Source organism: Equus caballus, chromosome 10 (genome assembly GCF_041296265.1).
Source record: "Equus caballus isolate H_3958 breed thoroughbred chromosome 10, TB-T2T, whole genome shotgun sequence".
Taxonomy (NCBI): domain Eukaryota; kingdom Metazoa; phylum Chordata; class Mammalia; order Perissodactyla; family Equidae; genus Equus; species Equus caballus.
The window spans coordinates 17495292-17507683 of NC_091693.1; the positions used below are offsets into that span (position 1 = coordinate 17495292).

The 12392-nt window shown below is 48.4% G+C and overlaps 1 protein-coding gene across 4 annotated transcripts in view; it reads left to right on the forward strand.

Moving 5' to 3' along the window:
• The window catches only part of ARHGAP35 (Rho GTPase activating protein 35), a 114286-nt gene that overhangs the window by 23105 nt on the left and 78789 nt on the right, over positions 1–12392 (forward strand). Inside the window, exon 1 of one of the 4 annotated variants that reach the window (XM_070223078.1) lies at positions 6081–6284. The exons of the other annotated variants lie outside the window; for them this stretch is intronic. The gene's annotated coding sequence lies outside the window, so the exon portion shown is untranslated. Of the gene's footprint in view, positions 1–6080; positions 6285–12392 lie in introns of those variants that run through there. 4 annotated transcript variants of the gene reach the window in all.

Consider the following 12392-nt stretch of genomic DNA (forward strand, 5'->3'; position numbering starts at 1 on the left):
TGAGCTAATATCCACTGCCAGTCCTCCTCTTTTTTTGTTTGAGGACGGTTAGTCCTGAGCTAACATCTGTGCCAGTCCTCCTCTATTTTCTTGTCTGTGGGACACCTCCACAGCATGGCTGGTGAGTGGTGTAGTCTGTGCCTGGGATCCGAGTATGTGAACCCAGGCCGCCGAAGCAGAGCATGCAGAACTTGAACCACTCAGCCATGGGGCTGGGCCCGATTTGGGGCTTTCTTGACCTTAAATTCAGGATGCATTGTTCTCCACTTGCTTCCGTTTTGTGATTAGCCTGAGGATTTTCAAGCACAACTCCCTTGCCCTTCAAATTGTCCCCAGTAGCCTCAAAACAAAGAGCAAATGATGCAATTAGGATGCAATCCATTGCCTGTGGACTTCAAGGAAGATTATTTTCCACACAACTTGGAAACTCACGGGCAAAGTCAAAGCTTCCTTTTGGATCTGGAGGATTTGTCGAAAATGACCTACTAAGGCGAGACTCTTCCTTTGAAGTTAGAGTTTTTGAGTGTGAGGTAGTGATGTGAAATTTCTAAGGTAGTTTTGACTTCTGAATAAAATGTTGCTTCGGATTCATTCTTTGCACTGGTTTTGTTTTTTTCTTTGAAACTGTAAGTGGAATTCACTGTTTACACTGTATCCTGGTGTTTTTCACTTTTGCTGAGAGGAACCACGTGGGTCTTTCCCTGCTGTCTCCTGTGTCCTCTTAGTCTGCTGTTTTGTGAGTTCTTGAGATTGAGAGCAGAGGGATGGATTTCCACCTCCCCACTGGGTTTTAGCATCGCTACTTTAATTCCTTTAAATTTGAGACTGATTTTCTTCCCATGGTATTTAATTTTATGATCGTCCTTATGAGGGGGCCGAGCCCCTCAAGATTCATATGAACACTGTTGTCCAGTTGATAAGAAAGATGCTTTTTCTGGAACCTTGAAAGAGTATTTCCAGAACAGTGAAGTCACATAATTACTTTTTTTGGTGATTTTTCAGGTGTACTTTCTGTGTGAGTAGAAATGAAATTTTTCAATGGGATGAAAAAAAAATGAGGTTAAGTCCTATAGCATTTTCTCCCTTCCATGGTTTGAGAAATGAAGAAAGTTGCAAGTTAATGTTTTCTCGCAATTAAATGCTCAGGCAACTAAAGTTATATTAATCCTTAATTGCAAATCACTGAAGTTTACAGACAACTATTTTCCATCAAGTCTCATTTTGGAAATGGTCTTTGTGATTAAAACTATGGTAGACTTTCTGTTTCTTCCGTGAGTCTTGGGTGACATCAGTGTTCCCATTGAGGAGACAGCATAGTGAATCCTTCTGACCTGGGGGAGCCGGTGAATTTCCACGTCTCAGTTTTCTTATTTATGGAATGAAGAGAACACCTACCCTTCCTGGGTGGAGGTAAGAAGCTGGAGGGCAAGGTTCAGAATAGTACTGTGAGCGGCCTAGGCACGACCCTAGGCACACAGACGTCGTTGGGGCAGTGTGTTACTAAGGTTTGCCTGTGGGTAGGTGAGAGACTGTCCCCTCTCGGTGGAGAGCGCTGCTAGAGAGAAAGTGGATTACAGCACTAGCCACTTCTGTTTTCTCGGGAAAACTCCGGCTGCACAGCTGTTTTTGCCCATTCTGTCTTTGCAGCAGTGCAGTGTGGGGTTCAGCCAGGCGCATAGGCTTCAGAGGCAGGCAGCTAGGGCCACAGGAGGCTGGATCATCTAGAACGAGTCGCCTGGCCTCTCTGAGCCTGTTTTCTCATCTATAAAATGGGGATTATAGTAGTACCTGCCTGTTGAGTTATTGTGAAAAATGAAATGAAATCACATATGCGTATTGTTCACTTGCTACTGTGCCTGGCTTGTGAATATTTGCTGTTATTACTTACATAAATGAGAGGTAACTAGGGGCTGGCCCCGTGGCCGAGTGGTTGAGTTCACGCGCTCTGCTTCGGTGGCCCTGGGTTTCACCGGCTTGGATCCTGGGCGCGGACCTCGCACTGCTCATCAGGCCACGCTGAGGCGGCGTCCCACATGCCACAACCAGAGGACCTACAACTAGAATATACTGCTATGCACTTGGGGGGCTTTGCGGAGAAGAAGAGGAAAAAAAAGATTGGCAACAGACGTTAGCTCAGGTGCCAATCTTTGAAAGAGAAAAAAAGAGAGAGAGAGATAATTAAGTGGGAAAACAAGTGGTGTGCGCGTGTGTCTGTAGAGCCGGCTCTAGGCCCGCGGCTGTTCCTTCCCTTACCCCACTCACTGTGCAGTGAGGAGACGGCACATGGCTGTGGCACTCCTGCTCTCATGGTCCTCCCGGTTCTCACCAGGCCCCAGGAAGGCTCAGTAGGTGTTAAACGAGGGCCGAGCCTGGAGCCCTCCCCGTGAAGCACTGACCCCGTTATCAGAGAAAGATAGGGTTGTGTAATTGCTGGATGGGTTTTGTGTGTTCCATCTTGTTGAGAGTTGATTACCTATGAGGCATTCACTGAATCCCATTTTACCAGAACTCTTCATTTACCAGTCTCTGAAAGGAGTTTATTGTGCCGAATACTTGGAAAATGCTTATATGGGGTTGCAGGACATAGTTTCCTGGGGTAAGGAGGTTAGAGAAATGATGGACCAGCTAAAAATGTTCAAGTGTTTATCTGTTAGGCGTGTTGGCAAATGCAGTATGAAAATGACGACAGCTGATGGCCCAGTTTCCCCAGTCAGCCTGGCAGTCGGCGAGAGTCCGGCTTCTTTGGGCTCTCGCTGGGGTTTACGTCTTCCCCAAGGTTTCCATTTCATGAAAGATTTTTTGTTAATGGAAAACTGGGTCAGCAGATGATGTGATGACGGGCCATAGGTGTGGTTTGAATCGTTGTTAACCTCCGAAGTTAGCCGCTTTTATTTAGCCTTTTAAAAAAATTATGCCGTCCAACACTTCATTCCCTTATCTTGGTTGAATATAATAGCTGAAGATGAATTTAAGATAAGACTTGGCGACATCTGAGTGATCTCTGAGCAGGTGGGAAGCCACAGACTTTCAGGAGCCAGAGCTTTGATTCTGCTCGAGATGAACTCAGTTCTTCATCCTAAGAAAGGTGATTGAACCACGTTCTGGGCAGTTTTTTGTAATGGGATTTTCAGGTGTGATCTTAACCAGAAAATAGAGGCCCTCATCAGAAGTGTAGACAGTGGCCTTTCCAGGGTCAGTGGTGGCTTCAGCGAGGACGAGGCAGAAACGCCTGCCCCGTGTGCCAGTCGCACTCCGCCGCCTGCCCTCAGGGGCTGCGTTTCAGGGCTGCAGGAGCTCCGGAACCCTTTGCCGAGTGCTGTGGTTGAGACTGGTTTTCAAGTTGCTTTTTAGAACGAGAGTGACTGTTTACTTGGCCTCCACCCCCAGTTTCTGTGAATTCTGAAGCTTTATATGAGTTATCAGTCAGACACCAGAAACCTAAGAAGGACCTCCCATGTCTGAGGTTCTGGGGAAAAAAGAAGGACTCTTTCGATTCTCCCTAGTCCATAGAAACTCGGCCGTGGAGAGGTGTGATTCTTCCTTCCTTTTAGAAAAGTGTGCAGCTAAGGATATAGCTAAACTGGCATCTTAATCTTTAGAACTGCAAACTTACATTGTAATATACCTAGGGAGACGTTTTCCAGGATTTCATCGTATGGTATTTTAAAAAGAAATTGGCAGTCTTCATTCTTTTGCCATTTTATATCTCATTTTCCATCTCAGTTGATATTGCTGTTTTCATTTCCACATCATCTACTTTTGTGTGTTATTGTCCAATCAGGAAAGTGGGCACCACTCTAGATACTTCAGGCAGAGAAGTATTTAAATGCAAGGGGTTTGTTAGGGAGATGTTGGGAGGGCTGGAGGAGCAAAAGAAGGAGAGGAGGGTGTGTGTGGAGGTGTGAGAGGGAGAAGGGAGTTGTTACCCCAAGATCAGGAAGCCACCTTTGGGCTGGAGCCCGCGAGTCGGCTGCCGTGAGCTGCTGACTGGCTGCTGCTGTTGGAGCCGCACTGCCGCGATTCAGCAGGAGCGCAGATGCTGCGAGAGTGTGCGCGCGCAGCGCCTGCAGTCCTTCACGGTTGCTCGCTGCTGCTGCTGCGCACAGACCAATAGCAGAAAAAAGTGTCGTATCGCTCTTCCTGCCAGAGTCTCCAGCCTTTGGCAGAACCAGCTGGCAAAGGAGGCTGGGAAATGTGGTTTGCAGATTTCCAGCTCTGGTGACACAGAGAAGAGTATAGGAAGTACAGGTGTGGCCAGATGAATGCGGTCATTGCTTGGGGGTGATGCGTTTGTCACACTGGGCTGGGCCGAGAAGGCATTATTTTGAGCTGGTGACGTTCAGAAGGGTGGAGAAGAACTATAATGGCATTCCAGGTGAGGGATCACCTGTGTGGGGGTGTGGAGGCGTGCGTGCACCAGGCATGTTCGGGGCACAGGTTAGCTGGGGCCGGGAGCTCTTGTTGAAGGGTAGTTGGAAAGCTAGGTTGGAGGCAAACTCCGGTGGAAGTGTTGTGACAAAAACTTTTAAAATTAACACAGAGCCTTGGTACACGATGATTTGGCCTGGGAGAGACCAGTGAGGAAACGCTCACATGATCCAAGCTTTGGAATCAAGAAAGGGCACAACCCAGGCCGTGACGGTGGCGTTGGAGAGGAACAGCCCGTCCACGGGGAGCTGGCGTAGCTGTCAGTGGGCTGGGGCAGCCATGGGGACAATGACTGTATTCGGACTTGGTTAGTTTCCCATGTAAATTGATGTATTGATTACTGTATGGGCTTTGAGGCTCTTTGTTCTCTACTCTGCTCTTACCTCTCTCCGGGATGATGCCTTGGTGAGGAAACGCATCACCATACTGCTAGGATTTCTCTCGAAGTGGCACTGAATTCACTTCGATCATAAACCGTGTAAGTAAATGTGGAACCCGTGTGACCTCTGCAGGCGCCTTGATAAGTTGAGGGGACACTTTTGTTACTTTGGGGTGCTTTTTTAGCTTTTCCTGTAGACACTAATTCACTTATCACGTTTAGCAGGTAATTTGGAGCCAGGTACTATGTTTAGTGCTGAGGTTGGATGGGGAGCAGAATAGATAAGACACTAGGTCCCCATCTTCTTGGAGTTAACAATTTAACAAGAAACACATTAAAGGAGAAATATTACTGGGCCTTAGAGCCTTTGCATTGCCGCTTACTCTGTGTGGAACACTCTCCTCCCAGCTTCCCACATTATTATTATTTTTTAAAGATTTTATTTTTCCTTTTTCTCCCCAAAGCCCGCCCCGTACATAGTTGTATATTTTAGTTGTGGGTCCTTCTAGTTGTGGCATGTGGGACGCCGCCTCAGCGTGGCCTGATGAGCAGCGCCATGTCCGCGCCCAGGATCCGAACCAGCAAGACCCTGGGCCGCCGAAGCGGAGTGTGTGAGCTTAACCGCTCGGCCCGGGCTGGCCCAGTTTCCCCCGTGATTCACTCCCTCGCGCTTTTCGTTTTGCAGTCGCCTGTCCCTCCCTGCTGGCGTGGGAGCCCCTGGGGCGGGGCTTGTCTCTTTGCTCACTGCTGTGTCTGCAGCGCCCGGTGCCATGCCTCATGCAGCAGTGGGTGATTTACATGGTCCCAGTCATTTTCTGGTGAATGAGTGAGTGAGAATGAATGAGCGGGGTCAGCCAGGAGCTGCAGGAGGGAAGGCCACGGTGGCCAGAGTCTAGTGAGGAAACAGCAGAATGGTGGAGGTGAGCTCACAGGGGGCATGTACGAGTGCCGTTGGGAGGGCAGAGGGAAGCTCTGAGGGCTTGTACTCAGGGCTTGACAGGATCGGGTCTGTCCTTCAAGGACATAATTTGCTGCTCCACACAGTGTGGATCGTAGAGAGCGAGAGTAAGTGTGGGAAGGGACACGTGAGGCTGTGGGCGTCTGGGTAAGCTAGCTTCCCTCCAGCACACAGGGCCTCTTCCTCGGCGGTTGGATCTGTGTCTGCTCCAAGGGTAGGGATCGATATTATCAGTCTGATTATAATTGCGTGCACTTGGGTTATCATTAGCCCGGAGCGCCCTCCCTGTCTCGGTGAAGAACATCCTTGTCCGGTATCCTGCTGACGGCTGGCAGCTGTCAAGATAGGCTGGCTGTGAGCTGCCGGTTCCTAGTTTGTGCGTGCGCCTCCCCTCCCCGCTGCAGGGTTTAATGGCCTGCTGAGGGAGAAAGTCCAGGCTGCCCGGCTCCTCTCCAAGTGTTCCGCCACTAAAATGTCTGTATTACCTCTCAGAATCCTTCTGAATCGTTTGCTGGCACTGTAAGTCGCTTTTTAAACTTTGGTTTTGCCACTTTTGCGACTGTTTGTACTAGCTCTTTCCCCTGTAGGAATTTGGGTTGCTTTGGTCCCTGGAAGAAGGCCTTTTCACTTGCCTTTGCTTTTTAAGATTGGGTGGAGGAGCCTGTGACAGGTCGGAATGTTTCCGCCTCCTGACATGTTAGTTGGCAAAGTAGTAGAGGTGGCCCTTACTAGAGGTCACTTTGGAAGAATATTAGTTGGCTACTTAGCATTCTTGGCGTTCTTGTGGAATGATACAGGTTTACGGCCTTTTTATTAAGTTCTTAAAATCGAATGGTCTTTAATTAGAAGCAAGCACATATAAAACTTTGTGACTCCAGACAACACTGGCCTTACTGTATGAGGTTATGGAGTGAGGTTTGCGCCTGCAGGAAGGCGGGTTTTGGAGGGGAATGGAGCAGAGGTGTGAGAAGCTGTATGGAACATTCTGGCCCCGTCCTGCCATCTGCTCACTGCCGCCTGAGCAGTGTGGAATGTGGACATACGGCTTTCACGCTCCTGGTTGCTCTTGATTGCTTTGGATTTGCCCTGACTGGGCTTTGAGCTCTCGTGACTCAGCTGGTTGAGCTGAGCTTCCTGTTACATAGTCAGTATGGAGAACGGAGTTCGGTAGCCTGAGCTTTTTGAACTCACGTAATTACAAAATTTGACAAGCCATGATACATAGATTTTAATCGTCATCTTTGAAATGGCCCACTCTAATGTTTTAAATAAGACAGTTGAAGGATATATGAATTCACGGACTGACAAGTTATTACAATATAACTACCCCCCCCAAGAAAAACCCGGAGAAACCCCACATTATTCTACTGTGTACGATTCTTCATTGGGCTGGAAGGGCTCAGGAACGTATCATCTCTTGGCTCAGGTGTGACCCAGGCCATACTTAATCAAGAAAAGGGTCAGTGCCTTTGATGGCTGTTTGTGTACAAGCAAGTTACCGTGCTGACCCCTGTGCTCTTAAGGGGCGCTGGTAGCCAGAAGGATCGTCTTGTTGTGGACAGCAAAATTGAGACCCTGACAGGCTGTCTTACACGTGGGGTTTCTGAGCAGAAAGTCGCAAGAACAGACAGATGCAGGAGTGGGTGAGTGGTCTGAGGAGGTGGGCGGGTCTGTGCAGAGGTGAAGGGGCTGGGTGGAGTCACCTCTGTTCATCACCAGATCCTCTGTTCCTTTTGCAGACTGGTCGTCACGTTAGCCACCTGGTAAAAGTGTTCATTTAAGGTTCATTTAAGGTTTTAACGTAGTCGATGCTGTGGGTGGCCACAGTCAGTCTGCTGATAAGGTTTTATAATGGTGGTATATATATATATATTTTTTAAAGATTTTATTTTTTCCTTTTTCTCCCCAAAGCCCCTCAGTACATAGTTGTATATTTCTCGTTGTGGGTTCTTCTAGTTGTGGTATGTGGGACGCTGCCTCAGCGTGGTCTGACGAGCAGTGCCCTGTCCACGCCCAGGATTCGAACCAACGAAATACTGGGACGCCTGCAGTGGAGCGCGCGAACTTAACCACTCGGCCACGGGGCCAGCCCCTAATGGTGGTATATTTTTCTGTTTCATTCTCTCTAAAGTGAGTTAGAAATCAGCAGGAGCTATTTGTTGTACATTGATTTTAAGACTTTTCAAAAGAAAGTAGCTGCGATGTGTTCCCAGGGCCATGTGTCACCTGGGGAGTGAGGAGTGAGGTCACCAGAAGGGAACACTCAGTGGGTTTATGTTGGGATGAAACAGTGCGGGCATTCTGTGCATATGTAACTGAGAAAGGTATGTTATCACCTAGTGTGAGTATATTTTTGATCATTTGAACTCAGAGACATGGTTTTGTGAATAGCAGCCAAATACATGAGGTCAAGGTGGTTTCCTCTGGTAGATAGGACGGCTGTCACGGAAGAGTAGGCTGGACCTGTTTTCCTTCTTAAGTCTGAGGGCTGAAGTAGTGATAAAAGGTGACTCAGTGATCTTCGTGAAAATTACTGGCCAAGGACTTCCAAGGAATTGTGGTTGATAAGGAGGAACTGGTTACTATTCTGGTCTGTTATCTAAGGGAAAATCATGAAGCTAGCGTTTTATAGAAAATCTCACTTTTTAAATTCCTTATATGATCACAAGTGTTTGCTTAGTTATTTTTGGACTTCCCAACAGGACATGTTTGTTTTTGTTTTTTATTGAGGTCATATTGGTTTATAACATTGTGTAATTTCCAGTGTACATTATTACATATCAGCTTCGGTATAGACTGCATCATGCTCACCACTGATAGTCTCGTTTTTATCCGTCACCATGTATATTATGTGCCCTTTACCCCATTCGCCCACCCCCTCCCCCTTCCCTCTGGTTCTTCCCCACTAACCTGTTCCCTTTCCAGGGTGTGTTATTGTGCTAGTTTGAAATTTGTCTTGAAGTAGTAGGTGATCGATAGGTGCTATATAGAACATACAGCGGAAGTTCGTGAAAGTACACGTGTGAGGAGACGTGGAGGTTGCATTGGTGATAGATGGTACTGGCCGACTGTCCCTGTCCCTCTTTCTCGTCCCTTCCTGGTCATTTTGATTCTAAGGTCTCGGTCAGTCTTCTTGTCTCCACACACGCATGCGCGGCAGAGAGCGGTGCGCAGACCCAGCCCGGGTGGGAGTGGGCTGGCAGAGAGGTGTGCCCCGGCGCGGGTGTGACAGCTGCTGCTGTGGCTGGCTTCCCTGCTCCTCCGGGCTCCACGGCTCTCCCCGCTCCTGCCTTCAAGGGACTTTGATTTAGAGACACAGAGCAGTTCATCGGAAGTCCTTTTAGTTGTTAATCCCAAGAAGAATTTTAGGAATTTTCTCAGATCAGCCAGTTTTCTTCAGATTTTGCTGCTTATTTGTCTGCCCTTTCCCCTTGGCAGGCTCCCTTGACAGTGAGATGCAGGGTCCTGGGTTTCAGTCTGGGGAGGAAATGACGGCCCCGAGCACAGTCGGAAGGTGCTTCCTGTGCGCCCGCTCAGTGACAAAGGCGGCCCTGGCAGGGCCCTCCCTGGGCGGCTCCCCCCACCTCTGTGGCGGCCTTTCCCTGGGAGCACGTGCTTTCCCCGTGCTTCTTACGCGCAGGCTGCGGTGGCCTTCCAGGGAAGCGGCTCCCGAGGGCCAGCGTGCAGGTGCTTTCGGAGTCCTCGCCAGCCCGACCGGCCGCGCGCTCCTGCTTCCTGCCCAGCCGCCTGGGGCCCTCGGAGGATGCGGGCGGCTCCCAGCGTGGCTGGGCCGAGGGCCCGCTGGGTTCCCGCCCCGGCTCTTCGTGAGCGGAGCTCTTTCCCTCTGTCTCAGTAGTCCCTCATCCGGGCCCTTTCCCGAATGAAAGGGGGGAAGATGGGGGTGGGGACAGATTGGGGGCTCTTTTTTTTTTTTTTTAAAGAGTTTATTTTTTCCTTTTTCTCCCCAAAGCCCCCCAGTACATAGTTGCATATTCTTCGTTGTGGGTTCTTCTAGTTGTGGCATGTGGGACGCTGCCTCAGCGTGGTCTGATGAGCAGTGCCATGTCCGCGCCCAGGATTCGAACCAACGAAACACTGGGCCGCCTGCTGCGGAGTGCACGAACTTAACCACTCGGCCACGGGGCCAGCCCCGATTGGGGGCTCTTTTTAACTCTTAGCTCTGGGCAAAATCTTGGAATTGAGACCGCCAAATGTCTGATTGTTAAATGGCTTTTCGAACTGTGAAGTTTTTTGAGCTTTTTAAAAAAACGATAGAACTTAAGAAAATTTCTTTTTCTGTGGGCTCCCACCATATAAAACAGGTCAAATTGAGTTGCTCTGTTTTAAGGCTGGAAGGTCTCATGTGCCACCTGTTCAGCCTTCCCCGTGGCCCTGAGGAACCGTCGTTGCCACCCGGGCCCTCCAGGTTCCTGCCCCTCAGCATTTCCTCTTGCTCGCTGCCTCGGGGATAAGGGTCACCTGTTCGCCAGGACCCCAGCAGAGGCCTAGAGTAGAAGGGGACACGGACCGCAGTGCTTGAGAGAGGCCAGGCTCACGGCCCAGCTCGACTTGCTAGCTCTGTGAACTTGCGTTTCCTCATTTCTCTGAATTGTCCCCTTTTAAACAACTATAGAGAAAAGAGTATAAAACATGTACGTATGAACAGTTGAGAAGCGAATACCTGTGTAACCAACCCATCAAGGAATAGAGGACTGTGTCCTTTTCTATCATGTCTCCTCTCCTGGCCTCAGAGTAGGAACCTGAAATGTGCCTTTCAAACACTGAGGTGATAAATATTTGAATAAGAAATAGTATTTTTCATATCAACTTTTAATAGTGCATGCATATATCATTTTTTCATTCAGAAAAATCCAGTTTTAAACATATTAACTCATATATTCATCTCTTGAAGAAGACAGAGATAAACTCCTCGATTTAAAAGATTTTCAAATATGGTTAATTGAGCCTAGAGCACAATTTTGGGGATTTCGGGCCCCTGCCCGGGTTCTGTCTTCTGTCACTGTTTCATCGCTCTCAGACCTCAGTTTGTAACTTCATTTGAAACAAGACAAGTATGTGAGTAATTGTGGAGGCCAGAAAAGGGAAGAGAGGAGTATGAGTATTGATTTTGCTCGTGTGAGTCCTAAATTAGTTCTTTAATCTATGGATACAGATTGTTCCCTACTAAAATTTGCTGGATTTAGAAGTTGGCTCTGTTTATTCTGTTTCCGTGTGACCACTGGTCTTATCTTCAGTACAGGTGCTTTAAATAAGATAAAGCCAGCCGTTCTGTTCTTAAAAGTTTGTGCATGTGGGATAGCTTTTATTACTTGCGGTAGCCTGTTTTAGAACTGGCAATTTATAGAAGAATGCAAACGAGTAGTGAGGAACAATTAGAAGTGACGGGCTGAAATTCTCCTGTCGCCTCAGATGCCATCAGGGGAATAGAATGGCAAGGCTTACTGTTGGACTTGGAAATAAGCTCACCTGTTTTTCCCAATTGACAGATATGCCTGTTTCTTCAGCACTGGTGTCTGTTTGCGAGGCACTTTTGCCTGGATGGTACCTCCACTCTTCCTCCATATTCAGAGAAATTTGATGGAGAACGCTCTTTCAAAAATAACCTCTTTTCTACTGAGAAGTTAAAAAAAATCTGAATAGATCCTAAGTGCTCAGAAGCAACTGCTTGAATCATTGTGTGGGTTTTCTTTACCATTTCAGAAATCACTGTAAAACTGGTCTGAACCAGGAGATTGACAGGTGAGACTCGGGCGTGTTTGTGTCTCTCCTTTGGCACTGAGTATTTTTATAGCTTATCAGAAATCCTGTTTTGTCGTCGCTTTCTTTGGATAGGTAACCCAGGGAATGGGGCTGCGTCAGTGAGAAGAGTGCTCAGCCCTTGGTCTGCTTGGTCTCGAGTTGTTGTGATCCGCTGGCTTGGTCAGAAGTCCAGAGCTGCCTGGCGGAAAGCGGCTGAGGAGGAGTTTAAGGCAGTGCCTCTGCTGGAAGCGGCCCCTTCATCCATCACGGGGAATTCGATCTCATCCTGTGGATAACTCGGCTTAGAAATTTGGTTTCTGTGGGACTGGCTTGTGGAGTTCTGCCCTCCTCAAAGTGCGAGAACTTGTCAGGGTGAGAGATGGGCCACCTAGGATGGTGGAACAGCAGCATAGTTCTGTCTTTCCTACCCGGGAATTCAGAGGTCCCTTCACCAGGGCTTGGGGAAAAAAGGAGTCGAGAGGAACAGGAAGGGACATTTGCGAAAATTATAGATGGGACGGCACAGAATCTTTCATAACTGCTCTTTTAAAAATTAACTTGAGGCCAGGTTATTTTCAAATCAGACATCTGAGGTATCAGCCCTCACACACTGTCTTTGATGCCCCTGTTGTCCTCACTGGGCTCTGGAGAGCGCCGCCCATGGAGTTTGCAGAGGGCACGGTGAAAGCTGAGTGCAGACGCAGAGCCGGGGTCCAAGAATAGCCTGCCTGTTGCAGGAGAGAACATGTTTCAAGACCAGATGGTTAAACACTTACCTCAGTCTTTCCAAAGATCCAGATGACCCATTTCAGAGATTTCCTGTCCCCCGAGCCTGGGGACATAGTGATATTCCGTGATCTGAGGGAC